We start from the raw sequence: 15,915 nt of genomic DNA, 5'->3' as shown, positions 1-15,915 counted from the left end.
CAACCACTATTAGGCATGGTACTACATTGATCCATGTCAGCAAGTGCCAACTGGCAAAAATGGCGAGCTCAGGTTTCGCCAAGTGATGGAGTGACTTCAGGTGAAAACCTCCGTCACAATACCATGGAGGGAATGTGACATCACTTCCTCCTTCATCCAACTTCTTCTCCCCCTTTTGCAGAAAATCTTCCATTTCTCTCATCTTTAGAACTGGCTCCTTGTGTACTTTCAAATTTGGTGCCCGTTGCCACCTTATGGTTTCTCTTACAACCACTTTCAATATTTCCTGCCTGTTCCCCTCTCCCTCACTCTCAACCTACCACCCTCTATCACTTAGTTCCTCCATGAGACTTGATTTGTGTATTTAAATAATCCAAACTTCCAAGTTTCCTTCAGGCTCAGAGTTTATGGATGAATTTTGAAGTCACCTGAGAACAACAACTCCTGCGTCCATGTGTAGTGACACCCTTGTTGATGTGATTGCATTTGAGAGACTACGAAGACAGAAAGCGAAGAATGAGTTGAACATATCCCAGTGGTTGGAGAAAGGACATACCATTTGAAACCCCTGCAAAGTTTTCCAACTCGAAGTCTCCATGAAGTACACGATTATACATTGATTTCCTGATCACTTCACCAAAAAGTATCACACGTTTTTTGGGCAAAAAGGAAACACACATATATTTTATACTAGCAAATACAACCCATAACCTGGCTGATGGATATATTAAAGGGGGGAGAAGTAAGGAGGCGAGGGAGAGAGAAAAGAGGATAGGGTGAGGGAAAGGAGAAGAGGGAGGGGAGAGTGAGGAGGGAAGGGGAGCGAGGAGGGAAGGGCAGTGAGGGGGGAGGGGCAACGGAAGGCAGCATGAGGGGAGGGTTCATCCGGACATAACCACCGTCCGGACACATCCAAATATAATCACCGACTGGACATAACCATCATCCACATACATCAAGGGAAAGCAGCGTGTGGACTGTGGAGGGCAAGTTAAAGCAGTGTGGGGGGAGGGTCTGTCTGGACATGTCCAGCAATAACTACCATCTGGATGATAGGTAAATTAAGGGGGGGAGATAAGAGGAGGGGTGAGAGGAGGGGAGAGAGAGGTGGAGGAGTAAGGAGGTAATAAGGTCAAGGAGGGGTGGGGGAGCTTGGAAGCGGGGAGGAGTGAGGAGGGGTGAGGAGCAAGGAGGGGTGGTGGAGTAAGGAGCGGGGGAATAATGCAGGTGTGGGAAGGGAAGGCAGTGTGAAGGGGGGGAAAGAAGTGTAAGGGGAGGGGAGGGTGAGGCAGTGTGAGGGGAGAGCAAGGGAAGACAGTGTGAGGGGCAGGTCAATCTGGAAATAACCACTGTCCAGACATGTATGGAGATAACAACCGTCTGAACATAACCACCATCCGGATATGTTTGGAGATTACCACTGTCTGGATACATGCGGAAATAACCATCATCTGGGCTTAACTACCATATGGATACATTCGGAGACAGAAAGAGAGAGGTGTGGCAGGATGCTGCACTGTATTCGGAGGGGGTGAAGCAAGGATAGAACAAAGAAATATATATATATATATATATATATATATATATATATATATATATATATATATATATATATATATATATATATATATATATATACATACTCGTATATGCTATAAGATTGGGGCCATTGGGTTGATACATTTTTAAAGAAGAAGAAGGTGCTTCCAACCATTACTCTCATTCACGGACTGGTGTTTGTGTGTTTATTTGTTTGTGGGTTTGTTTGTTTGTCGCGCTACTCCTCCTTGAGTTAACGGCCAATTACATCCAGATTTTCTGCAGAGGATCAGCAATTAATGTATTGGGGTGTTTTGATCTTTGCCGGTGGATTTGGGGGGCGGGTGGAGAGGAACGCATTCTCGATGTAAAGTTTTTTTTCCGTGTCGTGCCGCCACCAGGTGGGGGAAGGTTTTCAATTCTCACCATTTACAGTACAGTATTCGTGTCCCCACATTTTCCAGTACAGTGAGGTGTTTTGAATTCCTAGTGCAGGCCCGTAGGGGCGGGCCCGTAGGTGAGTGCCAGTATGTGCAGCTTCGTGCCTGCAGTATCAGGTCCCCAGCATCAATTGTGACGTCATATCAAACGAAGAAGAATTGTGATGCCCCCTCTCTCTCGCCCCCCCCACTCTCCTCGCCTCTCTCCCCCCTCCTCTGTCCCCCTTCCTTCCTCGCCCCCTCTCTTGCAACCCGATCTCTCCCCTCTCTTGCCCCCCTCTCTGTAAATGTATTCACAAATGTCTGCCAAGCACAACAATTAATTCCAACCTTGGGAAAAGCAGCTTTCAAACCCTTGGGAAACAGCTGTTTCCCTTGGGAAAATTCAAACCTTGGGATTAATTAATAATTTGAACAATTAATTCAAACTTTGGGGAAAAAAACAGCTTTCAAACCTTGGGAAACAGCTGAAATGGATGAGGAAGAAATATATCAAACTTCGAAAAGGAACAAAATCAGGTCCCCAGTGTCGATTGTGATGTCATACCAAACGAAGAAGAATTGTGACGTCAATTGTGCAAAAAATAATAATAATAATAATGAAACAAACATTAATTGTGACGTCATTCGTGACGTCAGAGCACCGTGTCCTGTCACTGGTTGACAGATAAATGGCCGGAACTTGGGAACCGCTCGTCCGATCGATATCAAACCTCGAAAAGGCACATCCGCGGGTCCCCCGCAATATTCCTGGCAAGTTTCAATGAGATCGGACCAGTGGTCATCTGGTTATTAATAATTTGGGAAAAAATGGCATGATAAGGTGAGAAGGTGGAAGGACATCATCAGCTGCCATATATACACCTTTTCAACACTGAAAAAGCAAGAAAATGGCCGGAACTTGGGAACCGCTCGTCCGTTCGATATCAAACCTCGAAAAGGCACATCCGCGGGGCCCAGCAATATTCCTGGCAAGTTTCAATCTGATCGGACCGGTGGTCATCTGGTTATTAATAATTTTGGAAAAAATGGCATGATAAGGTGAGAAGGTTGAACGACACCTTCAGCTGCCATATATACACCTTTTCAACACTGAAAAAGCAATAAAATGGCCGTAACTTGGGAACCGCTCGTCTGATCGATATCAAACCTCGAAAAGGCACATCCGCGGGGCCCAGCAATATTCCTGGCAAGTTTCAATGAGATCGGACCGGCGGTCGTCGAGAAACGGCGGTCGCAGAGAGACAAACAGACAGACACACACACAGAGATTGCTGGAATCATACATAGATTAATATGCTGTTATCATTATTCTGAGATATCTTCGGGAAAAATGGCATGATAAGGTGAAAAGGTTGAACGACATCTTCAGCTGCCAGATATACACCTTTTCAACAGTGAAAAAGCAATAAAATGGCCGTAACTTGGGAACCCCTTGTCCGATCGAGATCAAACCTCGAAAAGGCACATCCACGGGTCCCCGGCAATATTCCTGGCAAGTTTCAATGAGATCGGACCGTCAATCGTGCAAAAAAAAAAAGAAAATAATAATAATTTGGGAAAAAAGGCATGATAAGGTGATAAGGTGGAAGGACATCATCAGCTGCCATATATACACCTTTTCAACACTGAAAAAGCAAGAAAATGGCCGGAACTTGGGAACCGCTCGTCCGATCGATATCAAACCTCGAAAAGGCACATCCGCGGGTCCCCCGCAAAATTCCTGGCAAGTTTCAATGAGATCGGACCAGTGGTCATCTGGTTATTAATAATTTGGGAAAAAATGGCATGATAAGGTGAGAAGGCGGAAGGACACCTTCAGCTGCCATATATACACCTTTTCAACACCAAAAAAGCAATAAAATGGCCGGAACTTGGGAACCGCTCGTCCGATCGATATCAAACCTCGAAAAGGCACATCCGCGGGTCCCCGGCAATATTTCTGGCTAGTTTCAATGCGATCGTACCGTCAATCGTGCAAAAAAATAATAATAATAATTTGGGAAAAAAGGCATGAGAAGGTGGAAGGACACCTTCAGCTGCCATATATACACCTTTTCAACACTGAAAAAGCAAGAAAATGTCCGGAACTTGGGAACTGCTCGTCCGATCGATATCAAACCTCGAAAAGGCACATCCGCGGGTCCCCGGCAATATTTCTGGCAAGTTTCAATGCGATCGGACCGTCAATCGTGCAAAAAAAAGAAAATAATAGTAATTTGGGAAAAAGGCATGATAAGGTGAGAAGGTGGAAGGACACCTTCAGCTGCCATATATACACCTTTTCAACATTGAAAAAGCAATAAAATGGCCGGAACTTGGGAACCGCTCGTCTGATCGATATCAAACCTCGAAACGGAACATCCGCGGGCCCTGGCAATATTCCTGGCAAGTTTCAATGAGATCGGACCGGCGGTCGTCGAGAAACGGCGGTCACAGACAGACAAACCGACAGACACACACAGAGATTGCTGGAATCATATATAGATTAATATGCTGTTATCATTATTCTGAGATATCTTCAGGAAAAATGGCATGATAAGTGTGATGAATTGAAGGATGTGACGCGCGATCACGTGTCGCGCAGACATAAAACCGAGATGCCACGCGGTCGGTGGGATTGTCATTTACGGCGGTGGTTCACTTGGTGCTCGTTGAATGGTGGGAATTGAGAGTATACCGGACTCCGTGCTTATGCTGGTTAATTGCTGATTTATTTTGCGGTGATCGACTGCACATGTATTTCTCGCTGCACATGTATTCATTTATGTGTCTGTAGAATCGGCTTCAATCAAGTGAAATAAAGCCTTATACTCCGAAGGTTTTTTCCTCGCACTCACATCAATTTATTTCACTTGATTCCATCGGCTGCCTCAACTGACAATGGACAAGATCTACAAGCTGGAGAGGTTCGATGCGGACCCCAACGCTACTGACTCGGAAATGAAGTGGTCCCATTGGTTCCGTTCCTTCTCACACTATCTGACCATCATTGAAGAGGGAGCCGACAAACTGGCCGCACTTTTAAACCATGTCACGCCCAGCGTATTCAGGCTCTTCTCGGAGTGTGACACCTATGACGGAGCGATCGACGTGCTGCGGGCGCTCTACGTGAAGCGCAAGAACGAGGTATACATACGACATCTTCTCAACACACGCAGGCAAGCAGCTGGGGAGACAATCGATCAGTTCCTGCAAGCTCTGAGGCAGTTGGGCAAAGACTGAAGTTTCCGGGCTGTAACCGCCGAGGAACATCGAGATGAAGCGACCCGAGAGACGTTCATCCAGGGGCTCCGGTCAGCCCCCATTCGGCAACGCTTACTTGAAAAAGCACAACCCACTCTTGAAATGGTAGCTGACCATGCCCGTGCTATGGATACGGCTCAGCAGCAATCTGAGTCATATGGGACACCGGAGTTGCTAATGAACGCTGCTACGGCGGAAACTCAAAGAACCCCCCGGGAAACCTCCGACACCGAGGATGGAGATAAACCCGAGGAATCGGACACCCAGACCTCGTCAAACTCCTCAGCAACTACTTCGGTTGGTAAATGTTTCTTTTGTGGGTATAAAAGACACCCCCGTAACAAATGCCCCACCAGGGATGCCACATGCATGAACTGTGATAAGAAAGGGCATTATGCCAGGGTATGCAAATCTACTCTTAGAAGAAATAAACCCACTTCTGCGGCTCTCTACTAACAAAAGAAAATAAGAGCAACTTCACCGGGGAATCTATCCAAAGTCATCATCAACGTACGAATTAACGGGCATATGGCTGAGGCTCTGATTGTTACCGGTACCTCTGAAAGTTTCGTCAACAGCTCACTCGCGAAGGGCAGGAAATGGAAGATCCACCCGACAGAAAATACGGTATGCATGGCTTCCACATCACTACAGTCCCGTGTACGAGGGTACTGCAATGTTGAGTTGGACGTAAAAGGCTACATGCATCGGGATGTAAGGGTACTGGTGCTTCGTGATTTATGCGCAGATGTAATTCTGGGTCATAATGTCCTCAAGTAGCACACGAGCGTCGAAATACCCTTTGGAAGAAGCAAACCTCGTCTAATTCTAAATGCTCTGACCACCGCAGAGGTATCGTCCCCCCTGCCGTTTGCTAACTTGACGCCGGACTGTAAACCAATAGCGATCAAATCGCGACGATACACCGCCGCCGATATGAACTTCATCACTTCTGAGACCAAGCGATTACTGGAAGAAGGTATTATAGAACCGAGCGATTCGCCATGGTGCGCGCAGGTGTTGGTGACCACCAACCAGAACCACAAGGAACAAATGGTTGTCGATTACTCTCAAACGGTCAATCACTTCACCCATCTCAATGCCTACCCTTTGCCGCTCATAGACGAGATGGTCGAACGCGTGGCCAACTACAAAATATTCTGCACCATCGATTTGCGAAGCGCTTATCATCAAATTCCCATTCGAGAGGAAGACAAACCTTACACTGCGTTCCAGGCAGGTGGATGCCTCTATCAATTTAGGAGGATTCCGTTCGGTGTCACTAATGGAGAAGCTTGCTTCCAACGAGTTATGGACGACATCATCTCGGATGAAAACTTCAAAGACACTTTTGTTTACGTGGACAATGTCACGGTGTGCGGTAAGGATCGGGGGGAACATGATATGAATCTGGACAGATTCTTGCGCATTGCTAGAAAATATAATCTGCCTCTCAACTAAGACAAATGCATATTCTCAGCAAAGTCAATTGATCTTCTCAGCAACACGATAGCCGACGGCACAATTAAGTCCGATCCTTAATGATTGCGGCCACTCCTTTAGCTACCCCCGCCTCATGACCTGCAGACATTGCGTCAAGTGGTTGGAATGTTCGCTGACTACGCCAGATGGATTCCCCAATACTCCGAAAAAATACATCCCCTGGTGCATTGCAAAAACTTCCCGCCAGATGCCGCTGTTGTAAAAGCTTTCCACAGCCTCAAAGATGATATCAGTCATTCCGTGGTATTATCGATCGACAGCACGGTGCCATACGTGGTGGAAACGGACGCTTCCGATCACGCGATCACCGCGACGCTCAATCAGTCCGGACGACCCGTCGCGTTCTTCTCGAGAACTCTCTCAGGAAGCGAGCAGAGACACTCGGCGATAGGGAAGGAAGCGTACGCTATTGTCAAAGCCCTACGTAAATGGAGACATTATTTACTGGGCAACCACTTCACACTCGTCACGGACCAGCGATCCGTTGCGTTCATGCGATGGGAAAAATAACCGGAAAATGAAGAACGAGAAAGTAACGAGATGGCGGATAGATCTATCCTGTTATCGTTTCGACATTGTTTATCGGCCCAGGAGAGAAAACCCTGCTGCAGACACCTTCTCTCGGGTCTACTGTTCGGCGACAATCAGTCGGGCTTTGCAAGACCTTCATGTGTCTCTGTGCCACCCAGGGGTAACCAGAATGGCACATTTCGTGCGCAGACAAAACCTTCCCTATTCTATCGAGAATATTAAACAAGTGAGTGCTTCTTGCCCTGTTTGTGCTGAACTAAAACCCAGATTCTATGCCGCCGCTTATGGCAGGTTGATCAAGGCCACTTCACCCTTTGAGAGACTAAATATCGACTTCAAAGGGCCCCTGCCGACTGAGACAGACAACAGATACATAATCACGATTGTTGATGAATACTCAAGGTTCCCATTCGCATTCCGGTGCTCGGATATGACATCGGGCAATGTCGTGAAATGTCTCTCTGACCTCTTTCCCATGTTTGGGAAACCATCGTACATACATTCAGACAGAGGGCCGTGTTTCATGTCGGCCGAGCTCAAACAGTTCCTCTATGAACACGGCATAGCAACTAATCGAACGACGGCTTACAACCCACAGGGTAATGGGCAGGTGGAATGGTATAATGGAGTCATTTGGAAAGCTGTAACTCTGGTGCTGAAATCGAGAGAATTGGGGCCCGAGCGGTGGGAGGTTACCCTTCTCGACGCCCTGAATTCCATACCCTCTTTGCTGTGTATGTCCATCAATGCAACTCCGCACGAACGAATGTTTACTCACCAACGACGTTATACTGATGGCCAATCGGTGCCCAACTGGCAAACCAATCCCGGAACAGTGTTGATGAAGCGCCCGGAACGACAAAGCAAGTATGAACCAATGGTGGAGAAGGTCGAACTCATCGATGCCCATCCTGAGTATGCTCATGTTAGACTTCCTGATGGCAGGGAGACCACTGTGTCGGTTCGCCATCTGGCTTCCGCAGGTACTCCTCCTGCAAATACTCCTCCATCTGGTACTCCTCCCTCTGACATCCCCTCCCCAGGTGTTTCCCCCCCAGGAACTCCACCCGAGAATGGTGGCGGCGGAGCGACCGCATTCCACCCGAGAGCGATGGAGGAGTCATCCCCGGCACGAGTCGAGGCTCCCCAAGAGGATTGGAAGCCTCCCTCAAGTGAAACCACCATTTACTCCCGGAGAGGTCGACGGATAAAATCCCCTTGCTGACTCGATCTGGAAAGGGGATGATCGGCATCCCTCGATGGCAACTTACCATGCTCATATAACTCAAAATAACCCTCACTGCTTGAAATGTATGCTTCTGTAGTTTAAATAGTTTGCACTGCTTGAAATGTATACTCCTAGAGCGTTGAAGTAATCGTGGTGCGTTCGTTGAGCCTCGAGTTACATTTTAAAGATGGGGAGAATGTGATGAATTGAAGGATGTGACGCACGATCACGTGTCGCGCAGACAGATAAAACCGAGATGCTGCGCGGTCGGTGGGATTGTCCCTGGGGCATTGTCATTTATGGCGGTGGTTCACTTGGTGCTCATTGAATGATGAGAATTGAGAGTATACCAGACTCCGTGCTGATGCTGGCTCATTGCTGATTTATTTTGCGGTGAACGACTGCACATGTATTCCTCGCTGCACATGTATTCATTTATGTGTCTGTGGAATCGGCTTCAATCAAGTGAAATAAAGCCTTATACTCCGAAGGTTTTTCAGTCGCATTCACTTCAATAAGGTGAAAAGGTGGAACGACACCTTCAGCTGCCAGATATACACCTTTTCAACACTGAAAAAGCAATGAAATGGCTGGAACGTGGGAACCGCTCGTCTGATCGATATCAAACCTCGAAAAGGCACATCCGCGGGTCCCCGGCAATATTCCTGTCAAGTTTCAATGAGATCGGACCGTCAATCGTACAAAAAATAATAATAATAATAATTTGGGAAGAAGGCATGATTAGGTGAAAAGGTGGAACGACACCTTCAGCTGCCATATATACACCTTTTCAACACCAAAAAAGCAATAAAAAGGCCGGAACTTGGGAACCGCTCGTCCGATCGATATCAAACCTCGAAAAGGCGCATCCGCGGGTCCCCGGCAATATTTCTGGCAAGTTTCAATGAGATCGGACCGTCAATCGTGCAAAAAAAAAATAGTAATAATAATTTGGGGAAAAAGGCATGATAAGGTGGAAGGACACCTTCAGCTGCCATATATACACCTTTTCAACACTGAAAAGGCAAGAAAATGTCCGTAACTTGGGAACCGCTCGTCCGATCGATATCAAACCTCGAAAAGGCACATCCGCGGGACCCCGGCAATATTTCTGGCAAGTTTCAATGAGATCGGACCAGTGGTCATCTGGTTATTAATAATTTGGGAAAAAATGGCATGATAAGGTGAGAAGGTGGAAGGACACCTTCAGCTGCCATATATACACCTTTTCAACACTGAAAAAGCAATAAAATGGCCGTAACTTGGGAACCGCTCGTCTGATCGATATCAAACCTCCAAAAGGCACATCTGCGGGCCCTGGCAATATTCTTGGCAAGTTTCAATGAGATCGGACCGGCGGTCGTCGAGAAATGGCGGTCACAGACAGAAAAACCGAGAGACACACACAGAGATTGCTGGAATCATACATAGATTAATATGCTGTTATCATTATTCTGAGATATCTTCGGGAAAAATGGCATGATAAGTGTGATGAATTGAAGGATGTGACGCGCGATCAGGCGTCGCGCAGACAGATAAAACCGAGATGCCGTATGGTCGGTGGGATTGTCCCTGGGTCATTGTCATTTACGGCGGAGATTCATCTGGTGCTCGTTGAATGGTGAGAATTGAGAGTATACCGGACTCCGTGCTTATGCTGGCTAATTGCTGATTTATTTTGCGGTGATCGACTGCACATGTATTTCTCGCTGCACATGTATTCCTTTATGTGTCTGTAGAATCGGCTTCAATCAAGTGAAATAAAGCCTTTTACTCCGAAGGTTTTTTCCTCGCACTCACTTCAATTTTTCATTTGATTCCATCGGCTGCCTCAACTGACAATGGACAAGATCTACAAGCCGGAGAGGTTCGATGCGGACCCCAACGCTACTGACTCGGAAATGAAGTGGTCCCATTGGTTCCGTTCCTTCTCACACTATCTGACCATCATTGAAGAGGGAGCCGACAAACTGGCCGCACTTGTAAACCATGTCACGCCCAGCGTATTCAGGCTCTTCTCGGAGTGTGACACCTATGACGGAGCGATCGACGTGCTGCGGGCGCTCTACGTGAAGCGCAAGAACGAGGTATACATACGACATCTTCTCAACACACGCAGGCAAGCAGCTGGGGAGACAATCGATCAGTTCCTGCAAGCTCTGAGGCAGTTGGGCAAAGACTGAAGTTTCCGGGCTGTAACCGCCGAGGAACATCGAGATGAAGCGACCCGAGAGACGTTCATCCAGGGGCTCCGGTCAGCCCCCATTCGGCAACGCTTACTAGAAAAAGCACAACCCACTTTTGAAATGGTAGCTGACCATGCCCGCACTATGGATACGGCGCAGCAGCAATCTGAGTCATATGGGACACCGGAGTTGCTAATGAACGCTGCTACGGCGGAAACTCAAAGAACCCCCCGGGACACCTCCGACACCGAGGATGGAGATAAACCCGAGGAATCGGACACCCAAACCTCGTCAAACTTCTCAGCAACTACTTTGGTTGGTAAATGTTTCTTTTCTGGGTATAAAAGACACCCCGTAACAAATGCCCTGCCAGGTATGCCACATGCATGAACTGTGATAAGAAAGGGCATTATGCCAGGGTATGCAAATCTACTCTTAGAAGAAATAAACCCACTTCTGCGGCTCTCTACTAACAAAAGAAAATAACAGCAGCTTCACCAGGGAATCTATCCAAAGTCATCATCAACGTACGAATTAACGGGCATATGGCTGAGGCTCTGATTGATACCGGTAGCTCTGAAAGTTTCGTCAACAGCTCACTCGCGAAGGGCAGGAAATGGAAGATCCACCCAACAGAAAATACGGTATGCATGGCCTCCACATCACTACAGTCCCGCGTACGAGGGTACTGCAATGTTGAGTTGGACGTAAAAGGCTTCACGCATCGGGATGTAAGGGTACTGGTGCTTCGTGATTTATGCGCAGATGTAATTCTGGGTCAAAATGTCCTCAAGCAGCACACGAGCGTCGAAATACCCTTTGGAGGAAGCAAACCTCGTCTAATTCTAAATACTCTGACCACCGCAGAGGTATCGTCCCCCCTGCTGTTTGCTAACTTGATGCCGGACTGTAAACCAATAGCGATCAAATCGCGACGATACACCGCCGCCGATATGAACTTCAACACTTCTGAGACCAAGCGATTACTGGAAGAAGGTATTATAGAACCGAGCGATTCGCCATGGTGCGCGCAGGTGTTGGTGACCACCAACCAGAATCACAAGAAACGAATGGTTGTCGATTACTCTCAAACGGTCAATCGCTTCACCCAACTCGATGCCTACCCTTTGCCGCGCATAGACGAGATGGTCGAACGCGTGGCCAACTACAAAATATTCTGCACCATCGATTTGCGAAGCACTTATCATCAAATTCCCATTCGAGAGGAAGACAAACCTTACACCGTATTCGAGGCAGGTGGACGCCTCTATCAATTTAGGAGGATTCCGTTCGGTGTCACTAATGGAGAAGCTTGCTTTCAACGAGTTATGGATGACATCATCTCGGATGAAAACTTCAAAGACACTTTTGTTTACGTGGACAATGTCACGGTGTGCGGTAAGGATCGGGGGGAACATGATATGAATCTGGACAGATTCTTGCGCATTGCTAGAAAATATAATCTGCCTCTCAACTAAGACAAACGCATATTCTCGGCAAAGTCAATTGATCTTCTCAGCAACATGATAGCCGACGGCACGATTAAGTCCGATCCTTAATGATTGCGCCCACTCCGTTAGCTACCCCCACCTCATGACCTGCAGACATTGCGTCGAGTAGTTGGAATGTTCGCTGACTATGCCAGATGGATTCCCCAATACTCCGAAAAAATACATCCCCTGGTGCATTGCAAAAACTTCCCGCCAGATGCCGCTGTTGTAAAAGCTTTCCACAGCCTCAAAGATGATATCAGTCATTCCGTGGTATTATCGATCGACAGCACGGTGCCATACGTGGTGGAAACGGACGCTTCCGATCACGCGATCACCGCGACGCTCAATCAGTCCGGACGACCCGTCGCGTTCTTCTCGAGAACTCTCTCAGGAAGCGAGCAGAGACACTCGGCGATAGGGAAGGAAGCGTATGCTATTGTCAAAGCCCTACGTAAATGGAGACATTATTTACTGGGCAACCACTTCACACTCGTCACGGACCAGCGATCCGTTGCCTTCATGCGATGGGAAAAATAACCGGAAAATTAAGAACGAGAAAATAATGAGATGGCGGATAGATCTATCCTGTTATCGTTTCGACATTGTTTATCGGCCCGGGAGAGAAAACCTGCTGCAGACACCTTCTCTCGAGATTCCGCGCGGTCGGTGGGATTGTCCCTGGGGCATTGTCATTTACGGCGGTGGTTCACTTGGTGCTCGTTGAATGGTCAGAATTGAGAGTATACCGGACTCCGTGCTAATTGCTGATTTATTTTGTGGTGATCGACTGCACGTGTATACCTTGCTGCACATGTACTCCTTGCTGCACATGTATTCCTTGCTGCACATGTATTCGCTGATGTGTCTGTAGAAGCGGCTTCAATCAAGTAAAATAAAGCCTGAAGGTTTTTCCCTCGCATTCATTTCAGACACCTTCAGCTGCCATATATACACCTTTTCAACACTGAAAAAGCAATAAAATGGCCGTAACTTGGGAACCGCTCCTCAAATCGATATTAAACCTCGAAAAGGCACATGCGCGGCTCCCCGGCAATATTACTCGCAAGTTTCAATGAGATGGGACCGTCAATCGTGCAAAAAAAACGGAAATAATAATAATAATTTGGGAAAAAATGACATGATAAGGTGAGAAGGTGGAACGATACCTTCAGCTACCACACATACACCTTTTCAACACTGAAAAAGCAATTAAATGGCCGTAACTTGGAAACCGCTCGTCTGATCGATATCAAACCTCGAAAAGGCACATCCGCGGGCCCCGGCAATATTCATGTCAAGTTTCAATGAGATCGGACCGTCAATCGTGCAAAAAAAAGAAAATAATAATAATTTGGGAAAAAGGCATGATAAGGTGAAAAGGTGGAAAGACATCTTCAGCTGCCATATATATACCTTTTCAACACTGAAAAAGCAATAAAATGGCCGCAACTTGGGAACCGCTCGGCTGATCGACATCAAACCTCGAAAAGGCACATCCGCGGGCCCCGGCAATATTCCTCGCAAGTTTCAATGAGATCGGACCGTTAATCGTGCAAAAAAAAGAAAATAATAATAATTTGGGAAAAAGGTATGATAAGGCGGAAGGACACTTTTAGCTTCCGTATATACACCTTTTCAACACTGAAAAAGCAATAAAATGGCTGTAACTTGGGAACCGCTCGTCCGAGCGATATCAAACCTCGAAAAGGCACATCCGCAGTCCCCGGCAATATTCCTGGCAAGTTTCAATGGCATTGGACCGTCAATCGTGCAAAAAAAAGAAAATAATAATCATTTGGGAAAAAGGCATGATAAGGTGAAAGGGTGGAACGACACCTTCAGCTGCCATATATACACCTTTTCAACACTGAAAAAGCAATAAAATGGCCGTAACTTGGGAACCGCTCGTCCGATCGATATCAAAGCTCGAAAAGGCACATCCTCGGGTCCCCGGCAATATTCCTGGCAAGGTTGAATGAGATCGGACCGGCGGATGTCGAGAAACGGCGGTCGCAGACAGACAGACAGACAAATGGACAGACAGACAGACAGACAGATAAATGGACAGACAGACAGACAGACAAATGGACAGACAGACAGACAGACAGACAAATGGACAGACAGACAGACAGACAGACAGACGGACGGACACACACACACAGATTGCTGGAATAATAGATAGATAATTAATCAGTAGGTATGGTTTTGCTTCATGTTTGTAACCCTGCGTTTTAGGGGGGGGTTTTTTGCTCACACAGAGCTGTCAGTTGCGTCTACACCACCCAATATGGGCGTCGATTGGTGGGGGACATTTCCCCCCCCCACTTTTTATCAAGGGGGGGGGACAACATATCGATTGTCCCCCCCCCCACTTTTTTCATTGAACGTAAGTTACGTAACAGAAAACGAGCTGCTCTAGTACAACCAGGCCAAGATGCTCCCAAATACAAGAATAAATTTTTCAATCTCTCTATAATTCCAGCAATCTCTGTGTGCATGTTTGTCTGTGGGCATGTTTGTCTGCGACCGCTGTTTCTCGATAACCACCGGTCCGATCTACTTGAAACTTGCCAGGTATATTGCTGGGGACACGAGGATGTGCCTTTTCACGGTTTGGAATTAATCGGACAAGTGGTTCCCAAGTTATGGTCTCCATACTCGCAAGCCGTTCGCGTCTGCTTTGGCTTTGGGAGTTGGACCAAACCATTTCACGTAAATAAGGAGGGGGGGTTACCCAATACAGAGCCTCTCTGGATCTTCACTTTTTGCCAAAAACAACGAAAGAAAAATAACCGTTAGTTTTATTGGTCTATTATAGTTCTATTAAAGATGACAGGTTAACAATTCAACATTGGGAATCCGTGCTTCCCAAGCCATGGTCTCCCACCGGCCAAGCGAACATCGCGACGTCGATTTTTGATCCTTCGATGTCGGCTCTTCCTATCATTGTGAAGCAGAATTCGCCAAGCGTTGGATTGTTCATCCACGAACAGTGAACGTGACCTCGACATTTTAAGGTATGTTGGCACGTTTTCGGACTTTGTATCGTCATTTTATGAGTGTTTAAAGAAATCGCGGCTTCATGGCCCAGAGCGCCACGCCTCGGATAGTGTTAGGCCACAACGGCTCGGGGCCCCTTTAGCGACCAAAATATTTTATTTCACCTTTCTACCTTATATCGCCGGATTCCCGATATTATTACCTGCACGATGATGTGTGTGTTTAATTTTTGTGACTTTGCGCCGTCGAGTTATAAGCCAATAAAAGATTTCGCGGTCTGGTATGTTGATTGAGATGGTGGAGCTTGTGCAGGATGACGCGGTTTCACTCCACCGGCTCACACGAACCAACGGAAAGATATTTTGTAATTCTGTTTTTGTATTTCGCAGTCGATGTCAGTGGCCGAAATCCCAACCTTGAAAACTGGGTGAAAACCAAAGGAAAGTGGGTATTTTGGTGACTAAATTAGCTTTGAATACTTGGGAAACATAAAATAAAATGCGCTGATTCACTCGCTTTTGCGGCGGTTAATGTAAATAATTTTTTCATCGGTACTTGGACTTATGGGAGGTATAGACCTACAAAACGAGAGGTATCTTTCGGTCGTCGGACTTATGAGAATTAAATTATAGATTTAAAAAGGTAGCTGTGAAACATGCAAAATTCACCGAAGCGGTTTGGACAAACGAACGGAAAAATATTTTTGAATTCTGTTCTCGGATTATACAGTATCTATAGGGTAGTTATGA

The 15,915-nt window shown here is 46.8% G+C and overlaps 1 protein-coding gene and 1 pseudogene across 3 annotated transcripts in view; one reads left to right on the top strand and one right to left on the bottom strand.

Moving 5' to 3' along the window:
- BMPER (BMP binding endothelial regulator) overlaps window positions 1-15,915 on the bottom strand; it is a 116,920-nt gene that overhangs the window by 84,087 nt on the left and 16,918 nt on the right. The window lies entirely within an intron of this gene.
- Window positions 5,754-8,630, top strand: LOC147021808 (uncharacterized; annotated as a pseudogene).

The sequence above is a fragment of the Eptatretus burgeri genome, chromosome 8 (assembly GCF_056783735.1).
Source record: "Eptatretus burgeri isolate ZD-2024b chromosome 8, Ebu_testis_v1, whole genome shotgun sequence".
NCBI lineage: Eukaryota > Metazoa > Chordata > Myxini > Myxiniformes > Myxinidae > Eptatretus > Eptatretus burgeri.
The sequence above is the reverse complement of the archived record's forward strand: the minus strand, read 5'-3'. Positions and strand labels throughout refer to the sequence as shown.